Raw genomic sequence first — 18,185 nt, forward strand, 5'->3', positions numbered from 1 at the left:
CGGATCCGTCCGGGCCGCCCAGGCCCGCCCCCGGGAGTAGAAACCCGCGGGTATCGGGCCTGCCCACCCACAAGAGGAGGGGCCTGCGGCACCTGGCCGCGCCCCCGCCCCTGTCTGGCCCGCCCTTTGGAGGAGGAGCCCGCGGCGCCCAGCTTAGCTGCCCCGGTCCCGCCCCCGTACCCGGCAGCAGGCGCTGAGAGGAAGGCCGGTGGCGCCCTGCCCCACCCCCGCCGCTAAAGCTGGCCTCGGAGAAAAACCCAAGCCGCAGTGCGCTTACTGTTTGGCCCGCCGGCCCGCAGCCTTTGATGCGAGAGGCTGGTGGCACTGAAGAGGAGGCCTGCAGAGAGCTGGGTCACTGGGGAACGCTTACCCGGTGGTGCGGCCTCATCCCAGGTTGCGGGTCAGGGGGAAGGCCAAGGCTGCTTTGAAGAGTTTCGTGGTGACTTCAACGTGGACTTAAAAGTGACATTTGATCACTTAGGTCCCTCAAAAGTTCTACAGCGGGTGCAGAATTTCCCAAAGGAAGGGGTTTGGGAGCGGCAACCTGGTGGGAAACTGGACCGGCGGAGTAGAGCTCTGTTTGCACAGCAATATTTTTATTTGGATTGTTTGTGGGAAAGGGAGGAACTGTAGTCTCTCCAGCTACTCACTGGTACCCGTCAATGCAAGTATTACAGTACCTTGAATTTGGTCACCTGTGGGTCTAAATCAGGGTTGGGGAATAAATAGTAACACTTGGGGCGGCTTTCCGTTTACAAAGCCTTTTAACAGATATTCAGTTAATATTATAATACAGCCAATATTTGCTGAGCTCATGCTGTGTGTCAAGCTCTAGTCCAGGTATTAAGGAGCTAGAGTGAGACTGCCCTGACTTCCAAAAACTCATTTTATTCTAAATAATCCCGTGGAAGTAGTGCAGTAAGATTGATGTTCTTATCCGCTTTTACTTATAAGAAATTTGAGGCCCAGTGAGATTATGTGCTTTTGCCTCTCTATATAGGAGGTAAGGGGTACCTGACCTGGGAAGGGATAGACAGTTTGTTAGTAAAATATTTACAGGATCAAAAGGCCCAAGGCCCTCCTGGACCTCACACTCAAGGAAAGTATTTTACTTACCTTTTTTCGAAGTGAAAAATGGATACTTGAACTTTCTAAAGCCATGGAGATTGTGTTCTCTTGATAGGTCTGAGTGAACAATCCAGAGAACAGTGTGGTAACCAATAGGAGAATTGCATTAACATCCACCTGGAATGGAATGGCATGTGATGTGACGGCATTAAGGATTGGCTAAACCCCATCTGTATTAGATAATGTCTAATTTAAATATATTCTAGTGGTCACTTGTGTTTATGGCTAAGAATGTCAGCATGTACCGGAATCCTTATAGCTTAAGTCTTCTGCAGCTTTTGACTCTATTCACCCCTTCCTCCTTCTTGAAACTGGATGTCCTTATAGGGCACCATAGAGGTATCTTTTTACCTCCATGATTGTTCTCCATCACCTTTTCTTGTCCCTCTTTGTATATCTTTCCTATAGGAGGAAACTTAAGTATTGGTTTTCTTCAGTATTTCCATTCCTAGCCCTTTTCTCATCTTATTCTTCACCTGTGTTTCCCTGGGGCACTTATTTAAAAATATAGACTTGCTTAAAAACACCTTAATAGGCTGTATGTGATGACAGCTCTCTCTTCTGAGCTCCAGGTCCCTATTACTGTGTACATCCCCAGTTAGATGTTAAATGTCATAGTGGGTCCCAAACTCAAGTCCGAAACAAAACGTTCAAGACTATTCTTGTTAATTTCCTGTTCATTTTATATATCAATTATTGAAAGAGGGGCACTAAAATTTCCAATGGTAATTGTGATTTTATCAGTTTCTCCTTATAGTTCTATCAGTTTTTGCTTTGTGTATTTTGAAGCTCTGTTTTTAGGATCATAAATGTTTAGAATCATTATTGATCCCTTTATAGTTATGAAATGATATTTTTAGATCCCCAGTAATATTCTTCACTCTGACATCTACTGTGTCCAAAATAGCATGCCTGCTTTCTTGACTGGTTCTTGGCGTGATATATCTTTTGCAACCCTTTATCCTGTTTGTGTCTTTATGTTTAAAGTGTTTCTTGTAGACAGCACATAATTACGTCTTGCTTTAATTGGAGTGTTTATACCATTTACATTTAATGTGATTATTGATACGGTTAAGTTTAGTTCTTTAATCTGGAGATTCTCAAGGCAGTAAGCTGAGGCAGTTGAAGGGCTCATCTTTTTTGCTTCCCATCTCTCAGGGATCTGTCCTTTGTTGCTTGATATCCAGTATCTTGCAACCATTGTTGCATATATTTTGTCCGAGTTTTCTGTTATTGTTGTTTCCAGGAGGGTGCATCCAGTTCGTTACTCCATTCTGGCAGAAGTGGAAGTATTTTAATGATTAGTTGAGGCATCTTAAACCTGTAAGGTCTTCCTTCTGTTACCTGTCCTATCATATTTTTATATGATTATTAAGGTTAAGGGTGAAGATTGCCCTGAATTCAAAACAACTTAGGCAACATAGAATAGTGATGCTGATTCTTATAAATGTAATTGTGTGGTTTCTGGGACCAATACATTTTAAAAGAAACATTTCAGAAAATCCACAGAGAGAAAATTTACTTGACTTTTCAGATTTGATGAGTATCATATCATAAAATATTTATTTCAGGTATAATCCATGGTCATCTTATTTCATCTTTCAAATGTTTAATATTTTAAATCTGCCATTAACAAAAAAATTAACTTTTAAACTTATGAAGAACATTAGATGTTAACTTAAAATGTGGAAGGAAGTACATAGTTTTTCAAAATCCTTTTAGGATGGTATGTGAGTTAGAAAACAAAAACAACCTTGAAGACAACTGTTCTAAATTTGATCATACATCCTTTGCCCAGAATCTTCTTAATGGGTCCCCATTGCTCTCAGGATAAACTCCAAAACTTCTAACATTGCTTACTTGGTACTTGGAAATTTGACCAGCCCGAATACCTTGTAGCCTGCTATTACCACTGCCCTCCTCACTCTACTCTCTAGCCATATTAAACTTCTTTCATTCCTTAAATAAGACATGATCTCTCTTGACTTGGGCCTTTTGCACAGAAATGTCTTTTGTCTAGAATATTTCTGTTCCCCTCCCCACAACCCCGAAGTCTTGGGTTAGATGTCTCTTCCTCTTTTGTGCCCCCATAATCCTTTCCCCTTCATCATTACTCATCACCCTCTACAGTGTTTACCTGTTCACTTATTTCTGTCCACAGAAAAGCCCTGGAAACAGTAACATCCAGGAGCCACAAGCAAACCTAACACCCAGATACTGGTTTCTAAATACCGGTCTCCAGCAAGAAGAACCAGGACTTCTTGGAGAAATGGCTGATCTCAGGACTGAGGCAGGGACAAGGTGACCAGGAACATCTTTTTGTGCCAGGAAGTTAGGAAGTGCTCAGAGAATGATGGGCACATTTCAGAGGGACACAGAGTCACTTTGAAAAGATTTTACTGGCCAAATCTGGAACAATATATCAAAATAGCAATGGTAAACAGATTGTACGCTCTGATTAAATTAGGAATCCATCAGTCTCTGATGATATAAATAAATGATTAAATGGAGAGAAAACCGTTCCGTATAATAGAGTGTCAACTAATAAAGTTCAAAGGAATAATTGAGTTAGAAAATCATCATTTGTACACACTATGTAAAATAGATAATCAACAAGGACCTACTGTAGCACAGGTAACTCTACTCAACATTCTATAATAACCTATATGGGAAAAGAATCTGAGAAAGAATGGATATATGTATATGTACAACTGAATCACTTTGCTGTACACCTGAAACTAACACAACATTGTAAATCAACTATACCCCAATATAAAATAAGAATTCATTTTAAAAAAAGGAAATTCATCATTTGGCAACCATCACACAAATAATAAATTCAGACAAAAACCATCAATGGATGGTAAAATTCGTGGATGAAAGTAGGATCAAGAACAGGTTTTATTTACATTGTCTCAAAGTATCTCCCTACAAAATAATAATTATACAAGGAAAATAGTAACTTTACAGTGGAAAAACTTGAGGATACCTCATTACTCAAGTGGTCGAAGTTAGGAAAAAATCAACAACATGTGTCACCTGATGAATGCAATGAGGCAACCATAGTATTACTTCAGTAGTGCTTGCCTAAAATGTATAAACTAAGGGTGAGTAAACATCAGGCAAACCCAAATGGAGGCACATTTAAAAAAATAACAGGTCTGTAATTTTTCCAGTTATCTCTTGCTTTGCAACACACACCCTTAAATCTAGTGGTTTAAAACAACATTATTCATTTTACTACAATTTGGACAGGTTCAGCAGGAGCAGCTCTTCTTTGCCCTAATGTGTCAGCTAATACAGTCCAGAGCACAGCTCCACTAGACCTCAGCTAGAGTGGCTCAAAGGCTGGGAGCTAGAATCATGTGAAGGCTTTCCCACTCACATCTCTAACACCTAAACAGGGAGACTCAAACAACTGAGAGCTGGAACAGCTGCAGCCCATCTGGCATCTCTGTCTCTATGTGGTCTCTCCATTACCACAGCTTCACAGTAACTGGATTTCCTATGGGTCAGCTCAGGACTCCCAGGGAGTGTGAGTGTGTGAGAGAGAGACACACACAAGAGCAAGACAGAGAAAGAACTAGTGAGAACCAGGTAGAAGCTGTGTGGCCTTTTCTATCTAGACTTGAAGTCACCGTTTACTTCTCTGCATTCTATTCATGGAATAAGTCACAAGGCCTGTCCAGATTCAAGGAGAGGGTTCTGGAAGAGCATGTGGAACTGCAAATGTGGTGCAATGCTTGGAAAATACAATCAGCTACAGTAATCTTAAAAAAATGAAGGTCAGTATATGGAACTGTTCTAGATTGAAGCTGAGAGAAATACATGCACCTAGATTGAAACTTTTGCTCTAAAGGGTATTATTGGGTCAGTTGGCAAACCTTGAATGCTCTAAGAGAAGGGTTTATGGGAGCTCTTTACTGCAACTTTGCTGTAAGTTTGAAATAATAAATAAAAATAATAAGACACACCATAGAAGCTTGTTGTTTAAAAATCTTATGATTAATCCTTTCATAAAGCAACAGATGATTGTGTAATGAATAACCACCCATATATGATACAATCATATTTTTGAATGTCACATTTTATTAAAGCAGATCATTGAATGTTATTATCATAATTATATTTTTATTGATTACCTCTGCTATGCCCTCTGTCTCAACTGTTCTCTCAAATTTTGGTCACCTTCTCTTAGAGCCAAACTGACATCCTCCTGGTGAGAACTGATTCAGCCAAATCCTGTCCCTTCATCATCTCTACGAAAAGGAAGAATGCAACTTTTGGTGTCTTGCCTTTGACAAGTTTCTAAAACTGGTGATGAAGAAAACCCTTAACAGTAGTAGTAGTAGTAGTAGTAGTAGTAGTAGTAGTAGTAAGTAGTAAGTAGTAAATCTTACATAGCACTTTATAGGCCAAGGCACTATTGTAAATTCTTTACATATGTCAACTCATTTAATCCTCATAACAGTCCTATGAGATGCGTACTATTATTATCTTCTCATTGTCCTTTTATGATTGAGAAGACAGAGAGAGAGACTAACTTAAGGTTATATAGACAGTAAACCACAGAACTGAGATTCAAACCAGGCCAACTGGCTCTAGCCTTTTATTGTTTATTAAATATTCAAAATATACATTGCCAATCTTTAAAGCCACACGTATTACTGGGCACATTTTAAAGCAGAGTAATGGCCCTGTTACCACTGTTTCTTTCATCTGTTTGCAGTGCCATGCTTTTAATGAATTTTTTTGAATTGGTTATCCTTAACAAAATTCATGGCACAAATTCACTGGGTGTTTATATATTTAATTGTGGTAAAAAAAATACACAACATAAAATTTACCATCTTAACCATTTTTAAGTGTACAGTTCAATAGTGCTAAGTATATTCACATTGCTGTGCAACAAACCTCCATAAGTTCTTCATTTTGCAAAAAACACATCCCATTTCCTCCTCCTCTCAGCCTCTGATAACCACCATTCCATTTTGTTTCTATGAATGTGACTACCTTAAATACCTCAAATCATACAGTATTTGTCTTTTTGTGACTGGTTTATTTCACTTAGCATAATGTCCTCAAGTTTCAACCAGGTTGTAGCATGTGAAATGATTCCCTTCCTTTTTAAGACTGAATAAATTTCTATTTTATATGAAATATATATACATATGTTTATCCATTTAACTGTCTATGGGCATTTGAGTTGCTTCCACATCTTGGCTATTGTGAATAATGCTGCTATTGGCATGTTCATATATTGAAAACTGAAAATATAAGAATAAAACATGGTAACTCATAAAATAGCTCACAGTGAAGGTGAAGAAAATGAAGCTCTTCAGGTTTTGAAATGTAGTATGCTTTCTGTTCTTGTATAAGTAATGATAACACTTTACATGGAATTTTTAAATATTTATTTATTTATTTTGGCTGCGCTGGGTCTTAGTTGCAGCACACAGGATCTTTGTTGCAGCATGCAGACTTCTTAGTTGCGGTGTGTGGACTCCTTAGTTGTGGCATGCATGCGGGATCTAGATCCCTGACCAGGGATTGAATCTGGACCCCCTGCATTGGGAGCACAGAGTCCTACCCACTGGGACAACCAGGGAAGTCCCTACATGGAATTTTTAAATTGAGGACTTTAAGCTGTTTTCATATGTCAAAATCACTTTTTACATAATGTCCATGAATTTAGTATTCTGGCAATAGGAATCATAATACTTATACAAGTACATATGTTACTGAACTGCACTTGGGTCCAATCACCTGCCACACAGTAAGGGCAATTTACTGACACCAGGTTGTGGTGAAGGAAAGTACAGTGTTTATTGCAGGTGCCATGTGAGGAAAACGGGCAACTCATGCTCAAAAACCCTGAACTTCCCTATGGCTTTCAGGGAAGGGTTATTAAAGGCAATATTTGGGATGAGGACTGCAGGGTACCTGCCTTTCCTCTGATTGGTTGGTGGTGAGGTAACAGGGTGGTGTTTCAGGAATCTCAGTCACCAACCTTCTGGTTCCAACCAGTCTGGGGCCTAGTGCTTGTGCTCAGAAGGTAACCACCATCCTTCGCCTGGGTGGGGGTCTTAGTTCCTGCAGAACAACTCAAAATATGTGTCAGATTGTTATGTATAGCCCTTGAGAAGGAACTGGGACTCTGTTTTATCACTAAACTATTGTTTCTTAACTGCTTTTCCTTTGTTTCCTTCACTTCCTTAATTAATAACTGCTTGAGTCTGCTCTTTGGAACTCAGGGAAGGCCTAGGAGGCCAAAGCCTTTTTCTTTTTTTCAACAAAAAAGAACTGGGGACAGGAGGGGCCTTCGTACTTGCGAGGGCCCTCCATGGTCCTGCTCAGTTTCAGTCCCCCCTTTTCTTTGATACTTCTCAATCCTGAGGGGGACAGGAGTGGGACAAGAAAGGGAATCAAGTTTTGGGTACAGAGGTTAATCATAAATTTGGCAGGGGAGCTCAGTTTTAAGGGGACTCAGTTTTGCATATATTTTGGGCTCAATTTGTAACCAATAGCTTGATGTCTTTAAACTTCTGCATCTTCCTGGTAATAAGCTCTACATTCAGAGACTCAGTTCAACCAAGACACCACAAATCTGAGGCTAAAAAAAAGCGGCGTGGCCCAAATTTACTTAGGGACTGTTACAAGAGTAGATGCGTTTCCTGAAACGAGAAACTTCACAAAGTCTGCCTTTTCAAACCTACTCCCATTTTACCTAAGATTTCTTCCCCTAGTGGCGGTGTTAGTTGCCCAAAGTAAAATTCCTTCTCTGGGAACAACTTGTTGGAAAAGATAGGTAAGCAGCATTTCAAAAGACTATTTAAAAATGTGAAAGTATATTGTAAAGATACCCAAGGGAATGTTTACCCAACATCTTTGAATGGCCTTCCTTTCTCCACTTGCCAGCCTCCCACTCACACATTTGTTACCTCATTCTCCAACTTTCTTCATTCCTTAGCCAATTCAACACATCTTTTGACTGTCCTTCTATTGTTCATTTTGACATCTCTGTTCCCTTTAATTGTCCACAATATATACATGAAAAGAATGTTTGGTTGTGGGTGATTGTGAAATCGTACAACTCAAACGGGACTCAAACCTAGCCAAAACCCAGACTGGGACTTGAACCCACTGTCTTTTAATTGAGATTGCACACCTGGTCTCTCAGGACTTAATGAAGCTCAGGTTCTATATGTCTCAGCACAGAAGGAATTCGGCAAGAGACAAAGTAATGAGTAAGAAGGGATTTATTTAGAGAGATATACATTCCATAGACAGAATGCTCTCATCTCAAAAGGCAAGAGTGGCCCTGGAAGAAAAACACTCCAGAGACAGAGTGTGAGCCATCTCAGAAGGCGAGAGGCCCTGAAATATGGGGTGGTTAGTTTTTATGGGCTGGGTAATTTCATAGGCTAATGAGTGGCAGGATTATTACAACTATTTTGGAGTAGAGGCCCTGGATTTGGGCCACCGCCTGCTTTTTAGCCTTTTATGGTCAGCCTCAGAACTGTCATGGCACTGGTGGGTGTGTCATTTAGCATATGCTAATGTATTACAGTGAGCATATAATGAGGCTCAAGGTCCACTGGAAGGCGAATCTTCTGCCATCTTCGACCTAGTTGGTTCTAATCAATTTATGTTGTATCCTCAATGGCTATGTCATTCTTTTAAATGTTGTACCCTGCCCCCTTCCCTCCTGTTTCAATTGTGTTTCTTCTCTTTTAATTTTCTTATATAGCATTAGATAATATATATGAAAGCACTCTGTAAATGATAAAACACTGTACAAAATGTTAGTTATTTTCAGAATATATTCCACTGCCTAGCACATTGTGGGTACCCAATGATTTAGTAAAGCATTATATACTCTGTCATAATTTTTAAAACCATGTACATTGGAACATGACAAGAGATAGGGAAATTTTAACAGCAGAAGAACAGGTATGTTAATCTCTAAAGTATATGTAGCACATTATAATAAATAAAAACAAAAATTACCAAGACCCCAATTGAGAAAGGTAGAGACAAAATTCACAAATTAGGCAGTACAAATAGTTAATAAACATGATATGCTATTTTAAATATTTTGGCATCATTTTCCCAGCCTTCTGAAATCCCATAAAATGAGAGAAGAAAAAAATTTTAAGTAAAATATGGCAATATTGGAAAAACAGGTAGAAGGTCATAAGCAGAGAAAAATGTTTCTGGCAGGAGTGCAAAATGGCACAACTACTTTAGAAAATACTTTGGCAGTTTCTTATAAAGTTAAATATACACATACCATACAACTCAGCAATCCTATCCTAGGTAAGCGCCCAAGAGAAATGAAACTTTTATTTACACAAAAACCTATATGCAAGTGTTTATAGTAACTTTATTCATAATCTCCAAAAACTGAAAATAGTCCAAATGTTCTTGAACTGGTGAATGGATAAACACACGTTGGTACATCCGTACAATGAAAGGCTACTCAGCCAAAAAAATGGGGGGTAGGGGGGTACTCAGGGAGGAACTATCAATACAGGTGGCAACATGGATGAATCCCAATGCATTATGTGGACTGAAGGAAGCCAGACTCAAAGGCTACATATTGTACGATTCCATTTATTTGACATTTTGGAAAAGACAAAACTATAGGGAGAAAAAACGTATCAGGGGTTTCCATGGGCTGTGGGCTGGCTGGAGAGGCTGGCTTCAAATGAGCACAGGAGAATTTTTTGGAGTGATGAAACTATTCCATACCTTGATTGTGGTGGTGGTTACACAACTATTTGTGAAAATGGTTTATATTTGTCCAAACTCATAGAACTGTACACTAAAGTTTTACTGTATGTAAATTATACCTCAGTAAACCTGATCCCCCTTACCCCCCCAAAAAAAAGCAATTAAAAAATTCTGAAGAATATATAGAAGATTCCAGTCCACTAGCATATGAATGATAGTGAACTGGAAAACCAGTCAAGAAATCTGCAACTACACACAGGTTTAGGAAGAGGCCACTAGATGGTGGTATTAATTTTTATAATAGAGCCCAGGAAACGCTGGAAGCTCAGAGATCACAGGCCTGGAGCAGTTTTTTCCAAAATTTTCCTATAAATCCATAGCTATAACTCCTGCTGTCAAGCCTTAAGCTGCATTGGTTTCTGTGTTTTTGCTAAGCTAGGTCTCCCAGCCTTCCACTGATTCTAGGAAGCCATCAATATCCTTCCAGTTAAATTCTCTCTCTCTCTCTCTGCTTTTGTTTTTGTTTTCTGAAACAGACCAAATAACAGAACTACTAAGGCTGTTAACCAACTTTTTTTTTGTTTGTTTTGTTTTTCTTCTTACTTTTCATTACATAGAATTTTGAACATGTATGAAATAAACAGAATGGTATAATGAACTCCAATATCACCAAATGTCAATAGTTATTGATAATCTGCCATTCTTAATTCATCAAACCTTCATCACTTCCAACCCTCATGCAAATGGTTTTTTACAGTCATTTTTCTAATGAGATAAATTTACATTATTTTGAAATGCACAGGTTTTTTAAAAAATAGGCTTATTTTATCTCAGCAAAATTGAGCAGAACGTACAGAGATTTCCCATATGCCCCTTGTCCCCACACACGCACAGCCTCCCCCATCATCAACATCACAGAGTGGTACATTTGTGATAGCTGATGAACGTATACTGACACATCATTATCACCCAAAGTTCATAGTTTACATTGGTGTCATACATTCTGTGGGTTTGGACAAATACATAATGACATATAACTATCACTACGGTGTCATACAGAGTATTTTCACTTAGCTAAACATTATCTGTGCTCCCCTTATTCATTCCTCCCTCTCCCTAACCCCTGGCAAAATGCACAAATTTTAACTATACAATTCCAATTTGTTTTGGATAGACCTACTTTGGAAGTTTATAATAACATAAAGCAAAAAAGAAAAGGGAAAGTTGTAAGAGAAGACTAAAGAGATAAGTCCAGTAAACAAACTAAAAGTTTACTAGGATTTCCAGGAGGAGTTAATGAAAAGGAAAGAAAAAAAGGAAAAATCAAATATGTTATAAAAGAAAATTTCCCTTAATTCATGAAAGATTTGGAACTTTGTTCAAAAAAACCTAATAAATGTTGAATAAGATTAACAGAAAAACATACATGCACATACCTTCACACATTCTGGTGAAAATTCTGAACTCTGAAAAAAAAAAGAAAACTCCACAAGCTTCCAAATGGAAAAACAGGATACCAGCAAAGGAACAAAAATGGATTGATGGTGTCAACTGAAAGGAAAAAAAAAAGCACAATGTGAGAACTCTGAGTTCAGTTATGTTTGGGGAGTTACTGAAGACTATAGACTATAGCCCGGGAGACAGCCCTTCAGAGAGTTCTGAGGAAGCTCTCAGAAGAGGTAAGGTGGGGAGGTCAGTATATGTGTGATTTTGGCAAAGAGGTATATGCAATCAAGCACACATCTCAGTAGAAGATTGCTGCTAGTCACGAGGAGCAGATGTCTCCGTTAATGATTTTAGTGCTTTTCTAGGTAAGAGAAGATGCAAGAAATTTGGTTCATAAAATTTTCTCCTGAAAATATTTCACTATGAGAAGACCTGTTCTGCCAGTTTTCCCAGAGCATAGGGTGCCTCATTTCTGATCTCCACCCTGAACTCCTTTCAGGGTGTGTGTTAAAGGTCAGTGACTACAGTGGCTAGTGACTTCATTCTTGTAGAACCAGATGGTGAGTGACATTTTTTTTGTTGGCAATAGTGAACAACAATAATATAATAATATGTTATAAGTAACTTTTTTTGGTGTAATTCATATCTTGTTTTTGAGAGCTTCAGCCTCAAGTCACAGGAAAGAAGAAATAAAATTTTAAAAAATTGATATCATAAACATGCACATATGCTTTTATCATTAATAGATTACAATTAAAATAACATCACATTTTTGTGCTTTCATATTGGTGTAGACTGACAAGTTTGAAATACGAAGGGTAGATGAGGGGCAAGCAAATCCAATTAATCACAGCTAAACAGTATACATTAGTACAAAGCTTTTTGGAGGACTATTTGGGAATATATTACATTTTAAATATATATTTCGACCCAGAAGTTTCACTTCTAAAATATATATGTGTTTTATTTTTATACACATTTATAATATTGATATAAATTTTATATTTTATGTATGTATTTGGGAGAGTATTGGGAAAACAAACCATCAAACCAGAAAGAACCTAAATGGTCATCAGTATCATAAGTATGAGCCTGGTTGGTAAATTTTAGCAAATCCATACAATGGACTCTGATAGGCCCAGTGTGGACACTGTGTTCACTCTTAAGGTCATTCAGGTGTAGGCAATGGAGGATGGGGGTGGGGCAACTGAGGACAAATAAGGATCATGGCTACCACCCGTAGGGTTTTGTGTTTGGCAGTTTCACTAGCTCTACCAGAACACACCAATCAAGGAAGACCAGTTTCCCAAAGAAAAGGGAGAATGGTGTTAACAGAAGTGAGTAAGGGGCACTGAGTATGCAAAAAGAGCAGCTGCTCATGACAGTACTGGCTGAAAGTTCCATGCTGTAGCAGTCTTATGCTCATAGTGGTAGTGACAGTTGTTCCCCATTTGCTGAGGTACACAGCCTGGTGGGGGAGTGCTTCCAGATTTGTAGAGGAGTGTCTCAGTCTGTCCCGCAGGAAGACTACCACAAGGCCTTCCAAGGAGGAAACAGCAATTTGGGCATGGCTTGCCTCTGCTCCACATGATGTCAGCAAGGGCAGCTCAACTTGGGGCTGGAAGATTCACTTGCAAGATAGCTCACATACTGGGCTGGTAAGTTGGTGCTGTTGAATGGGAGTTCAGCTCCCGCTGAGAGCCACGGGCCTTTGTTCCCTTCCAGGTGGCCCTTCCCTTAGCGCGTGGAACTCAGTTCTAAGAGTGATTATCTCAAGAGACAGGAAGTGAAAACTACCAGTTTCTTAAGACTTGAGCCTGGAAATTATTCCAGCATCACCTAAGCTGTATTCTATTGGTCACAGAGCCTAGATTCAAGGAAAGAGACATAGACTCTACCTCTCAAAGGGAGAAATGGTAAAGAATTTGGAAGCTATGTTTTTAAAACTGCCCTATCAAGTTCAGGGAAGATAATATATTTTTAGGGTTAGGGTTGGATCCTCTAAAAAACCTCAAGAGTTTAGATACTCAATGTGGAGTATACATTATGTGTGACCAGCTGGCTTACTATGGGTAATATCTGGCATTGTATTACATTGCTACCTACACCTTAATTACACCAAGATTGCACCATATCCTACATCAGAATTTCTTGACTATCCCTCACCCTCAGAGTGCTTTTGGTCAAAATTCTGCTCTTAAATGAGAGGAATTGACCAAGAGGGATTTGGCTGGTTTTGACACAGCATTATTAGTTGAATGTCAGCTCTGGATAGCCATGTAGTAACACTTAAACCTCTGGCAGATTGTGGAGAATGGCATAATGAGGACAATTATAAATATCATGAGACGTTTGGAAACTATTTTGTATTTAATTTTTTAGGTAGCCTGTACCTAATCAGGAGACTAAAATATCAAGGATCAGTTTGATCAACCTTAGTTAACCAAGCAGCCTTTTAAAAAAATGACTAATCATTTCATCTTTTTTTTTTTTTTTTTTTGATGGGTACAAGATATACTAGCTATGGTATGGCTCTCTTGGCTGGCCTGAAAATAGTCAAGGGCAATTGTATTATTTTGGATGATTTTAGACATCACAGTTATATTAGTTGTTGAATTTCTTGTTTTTTGGGGTGTTTTTGGTATCATGGTCAGTATGATCACTTGTTTTAGATTAGAAACTTCTAGTCAGTGTAGACACCTATGTCCTGGACTCCTCCTGATAAGTTAACTGAGCTTTAAAAAATAATAAGTTACTAAGAGGTTTGTTTTGAATAATTGGAAATGCAAGATTACCTGTCCAAACTACAGGTCCCAGTTGATAGAGTAAGTACATGAAGACCATCTGAATACACAAGAATAGTCCTGAGGGTTTACACTAAGGAGATACAATTTTTTTATTTATCGTAATCCACAAGTACCAATTACTATATAAATTTATTTGGTCTGGTGGACTTCAATATATTTTGTTATAGCATCTGAATATCTAAGAAAATAATTGGACTATAGCATATTTCAGTAGTCTATGGGTTTTTTTTGTAATTTTTTAAAAAAATTATTTATTTATTTATTTATTTTTGGCTGTGTTGGGTCTTCGTTTCTGTGCGTGGGCTTTCTCTAGTTGTGGCAAATGGGGGCCACTCTTCATCGCGGTGCGCGGGCCTCTCACTATCGAGTCCTCTCTTGTTGTGGAGCACAGGCTCCAGACGCACAGGCTCAGTAGCTGTGGCTCACGGGCGCAGTTGCTCCGTGGCATGTGGGATCTTCCCAGACCAGGGCTCGAACCCGTGTCCCCTGCATTGGCAGGTGGATTCTCAACCACTGTGCCACCAGGGAAGCCCCTATGGTTTTTTTTTTTATCCTTGACATCCCTGGAGTTTCTTTGAGGCTCTAGGAAACATCAGTAACAGTAGTAATATCAATATCAGAGATACAGAGTAGGTGTGTTGGGGTTAGTAATATTAACAATAATAATATAACTATAGTTATAAATTGATATATAACCATATTTATAACTATAGTTAGTATTAACTCTAATAGTAACCTATGGATTTAGGGGTTAGATGACAAATACAATAGCAGATTGTAATTCAAATGATTTATAATATAGCAAAGTCCTTCCATTGGCACCTACATCTGAGTTAAGCCAAAATTGCACCTTTCCTTCCTGAAAATGTCTCAATTTTAAAAACCCTTAAAAATCTACAAGTAAATTATTACATGTAATTCTTTTTTTAATAATAGAAGAAAACTTTGCTGAACTGGAAAAAGATTTTTATCTTCAGATTGAAATGATTCACTGATACCCAGTGTGATAGTATTAAACTATGTTTACAAATCCTTTGATACTCCTCCCTTCAAGAGGTGGAGCTTTATTCTCCTTCCCTTGAGTGTAGGCTGGACTTAGTGACTTGCTTCTGATGAAAGGAATATGGTGGAGATTTAAAAAAAATAAATAAATAAAGTGACAGTATGTGACTTTTGAGACTGTGTCATAAAAGCATTGTAACTTCTTCCTTGCTCTTTCTCTTAGATCACCTGCTCTGGAGGAAGCCAACTGCCATGTTGGAAAACTAATCAGCTCTACAGGGAGCCTCACATGGCAAGGAAGTGAGGCCTCCTTCCAACAGCCATGTGAGTGTGCCATCTTGGAAGTGGATTCTCCAGCCCCAGTCAAGCGTTCAGATGACTGAAGCCCCAGCTGATATCTCACTGCAACCTCATGAGAGATACCAAGGCAGAACCACTCAGCTAAGCCATTTCTGAATTCTAACCAACAACTGTGAGATAAAATGTTTGCTCTTTTAAAGTGCTAAGCTTTGAAGTAATATGTTACTCAGCAATAGATAATGAATATAACCAGGAAGGATTAATATTTATTTTTTAAAAGGCACATCTAGAAATTAAGAAAAAAATCTTAAAGCATCAGACAGAAAGAACAAGCTATTTACAAAAGAAAATAAGATGAATATTTCTTTCTTATCAGTAATAGAAGTTGGAAGTCAACAACTACAATTTTTGAACAAGCAAAGATTCAATTTACCTATACATCCTATCTTAAAAAATAATTGAAGAAATTCTCTAACCATATAAAAATTGAATAGAATTTACTCATGACTATACCAAGATCTTACAGGCAAGATAAAAAAGCACACACACACAAAAGGCTATTTTGCAATATTTAAATCTAAATGGATGCTGACAATATGAATGGGAATTTGTAATATGCTATAAAATTAGTCTTGAAATACAAATAATTTTCACTTACATATTTACATAGCTTAGTATTAAACTTTCTATTACATAATTCATCATTCAGCAAGTATTTACTTGTCACTTACTATGAATATGTATTTAAAAAATTTCTCAGCAAGTGAATACACCTTTGATGCCCACAAATGAAACTTAAGAACTACCATCCCTGCAAAAACTTTCCTGAAACATTGCATAATGTTAGTTTTCAGAAATGTGCTATTTGTATAGTTTGGTTTCCTGTGTAAGCTCTCGGTTACATTTAATAAGTGTGTAACTTTTTGTATTCAAATTTTTTTTCCAAGTTCCATAATCTAATTCATTATCATTTCTCCAGCACTTCATTTTTGTTTTAAATGACTTTGTTAATCATTCAACATCTCTTTGCTGAAGATAAATAATACAGCACATTCCCAATTGATAGATGTGGAAACTGAAAATAAACATGAAGAAATTTATCCCTGGTCATACTGCCAATTTCTGAAAAGGCCATATTATTAATTCAGCCTCTGATACCTTATGACACAATTCACTTGACAAATATTTACTGGATACCTACCATGTGTCAGCACTGTATTGGCCACTATAAAATCAAACATGAAGACAACATAGGTCCTGACATAAATGAGTTTAGAGAAAGAAGTCAGGAAAAAAAATTATAAATGCAAGCTTTAAAGCAAAGTGATAACAGTTCAGAATAACCACATTTTCTAGAGATTAGGAATAGCCAGGAAACTCTTCGTAAAATGGGTCATGAGGATATATTTCAAGAAGTTTGACAGGTGACCAATTAATTGGCTATGGGAGTTCAAGAAAATAGAAGCCTAAAATGATCTTGCTTTCCCTTCCTACTTCTTTTTCTTTCTTTCTCATTGAACTAACAATGTAGGTGGTATCCTTAACCAGTATGGGTAATTCATGACTGAATGTGAGGCTTGATGGCACTTTCATGTATAAAATACAAGAACTCTCTATTCAAGTTCTGGAGTTATTGATCAAGATACAATATTGTATTCAAATTTTAATGTCCATCTTCAGGAAGCTAATCTTTTTTTCCGAATAATTTTGAGATGAACAGTTATTTCAACATTTGCACTTATATTTGTAAGAGGCCAGCTATAACATGTTTTACCTTTTAAATGGTGTGAGGTTTAACTTTAATTACAGTTTTTTGTTTTGGGGGGGTGGTTTGGCCACACTGCGCGTCTTCCGGGATCTTAGCTCCCCAACCAGGGGTTGAACCTGGGCCACCGCAGTGAAAGGGCCCTACCCTAACCACTGGACCGCCAGGGAACGCCCTAACTTTAATTATAGGTTTTAAGTTTTTGTTTTTAGTATTTAATTACCCAATGGAAAGCAACATATATACAGATATATGTATATATGTAACTTGTATAGGTAACGTATTTTCTATACATTACAAATTACGATACTGGTTACTCAAGGTTAAGTTCTCTGCAGGGTCATTTCAATAACTCACACCTGTTAACATGAAACACAATTTTAATATTTGGCCCTTACAAGACCTTTAACAATAGCTCAAAAATAGAGGGATGTAACGAGTCTTATTCCAATCTACCCAATGTAACTAGTTTGTTACGCAGACACCAGTTCCCCTACACTTCTTTCACCACTTTGGAAAAACGGACTACAAAGAAACCTAGCGCTTCTTAAGCAGTTTCATTCATTCCATGAATAAGAAGGCACTGTAAGGGACGCGCTTCACCTTTTAGCCAGGCCTTTTTTACCCTTTTGGGGGCATAAAGCGCCCCTGCCGGCTGATTAGGGAATTCCGTAAACTTCAATCCCCTTCCTCTCTTTCTGCCCGGCCCACGAAAGCAGGAGCATCACAAAATTCCCAGCCTGGAGCTTGGGTATTACCCACCCAAGCCTAGTGACGAGCCCTCACAGCGTCGCCCGGGCTTGTAAGGTTGAACCGTATTAACCTTCGGCGGTGGGGGCCGACCTAGCGGAATCCGCCATCACGTGGCCGCAGGGGCCCAATGACGGAGCCCCACGCTTTCCAGGCCGCTGCATGTGCTCACAGAGCCGGAGCTCGCGCAACGCCCCGCCCCGGCCGCACGGTGCGGCCGCATTAATCCTCCCATGAGGTCCCAGCCGCTG

General features: G+C 38.6%; 1 long non-coding RNA gene across 3 annotated transcripts; it reads right to left on the reverse strand.

Annotated features, from left to right (window-relative positions):
- Nucleotides 1-234: 234 nt before the first annotated feature.
- On the reverse strand, nucleotides 235-18,136 carry LOC309629941. Of its 3 annotated transcripts, none has more exons than XR_014245307.1 (3): nucleotides 17,947-18,134; nucleotides 11,301-11,415; nucleotides 235-1,245 (listed from the first exon to the last, which is right to left on the reverse strand). It is a non-coding gene; the product is annotated as an uncharacterized lncRNA (long non-coding RNA). The 3 variants fall into 3 exon arrangements; XR_014245308.1 differs by lacking the exon at nucleotides 235-1,245 and adding an exon at nucleotides 1,260-2,402 and having other exon boundaries at nucleotides 17,947-18,128; XR_014245309.1 differs by lacking the exon at nucleotides 235-1,245 and adding an exon at nucleotides 2,410-5,387 and having other exon boundaries at nucleotides 17,947-18,136.
- Nucleotides 18,137-18,185: the final 49 nt, after the last annotated feature.

The sequence above is a fragment of the Balaenoptera borealis genome (genome assembly GCF_965194805.1).
Source record: "Balaenoptera borealis genome assembly, chromosome: 5".
In the NCBI taxonomy this organism is placed as follows: domain Eukaryota; kingdom Metazoa; phylum Chordata; class Mammalia; order Artiodactyla; family Balaenopteridae; genus Balaenoptera; species Balaenoptera borealis.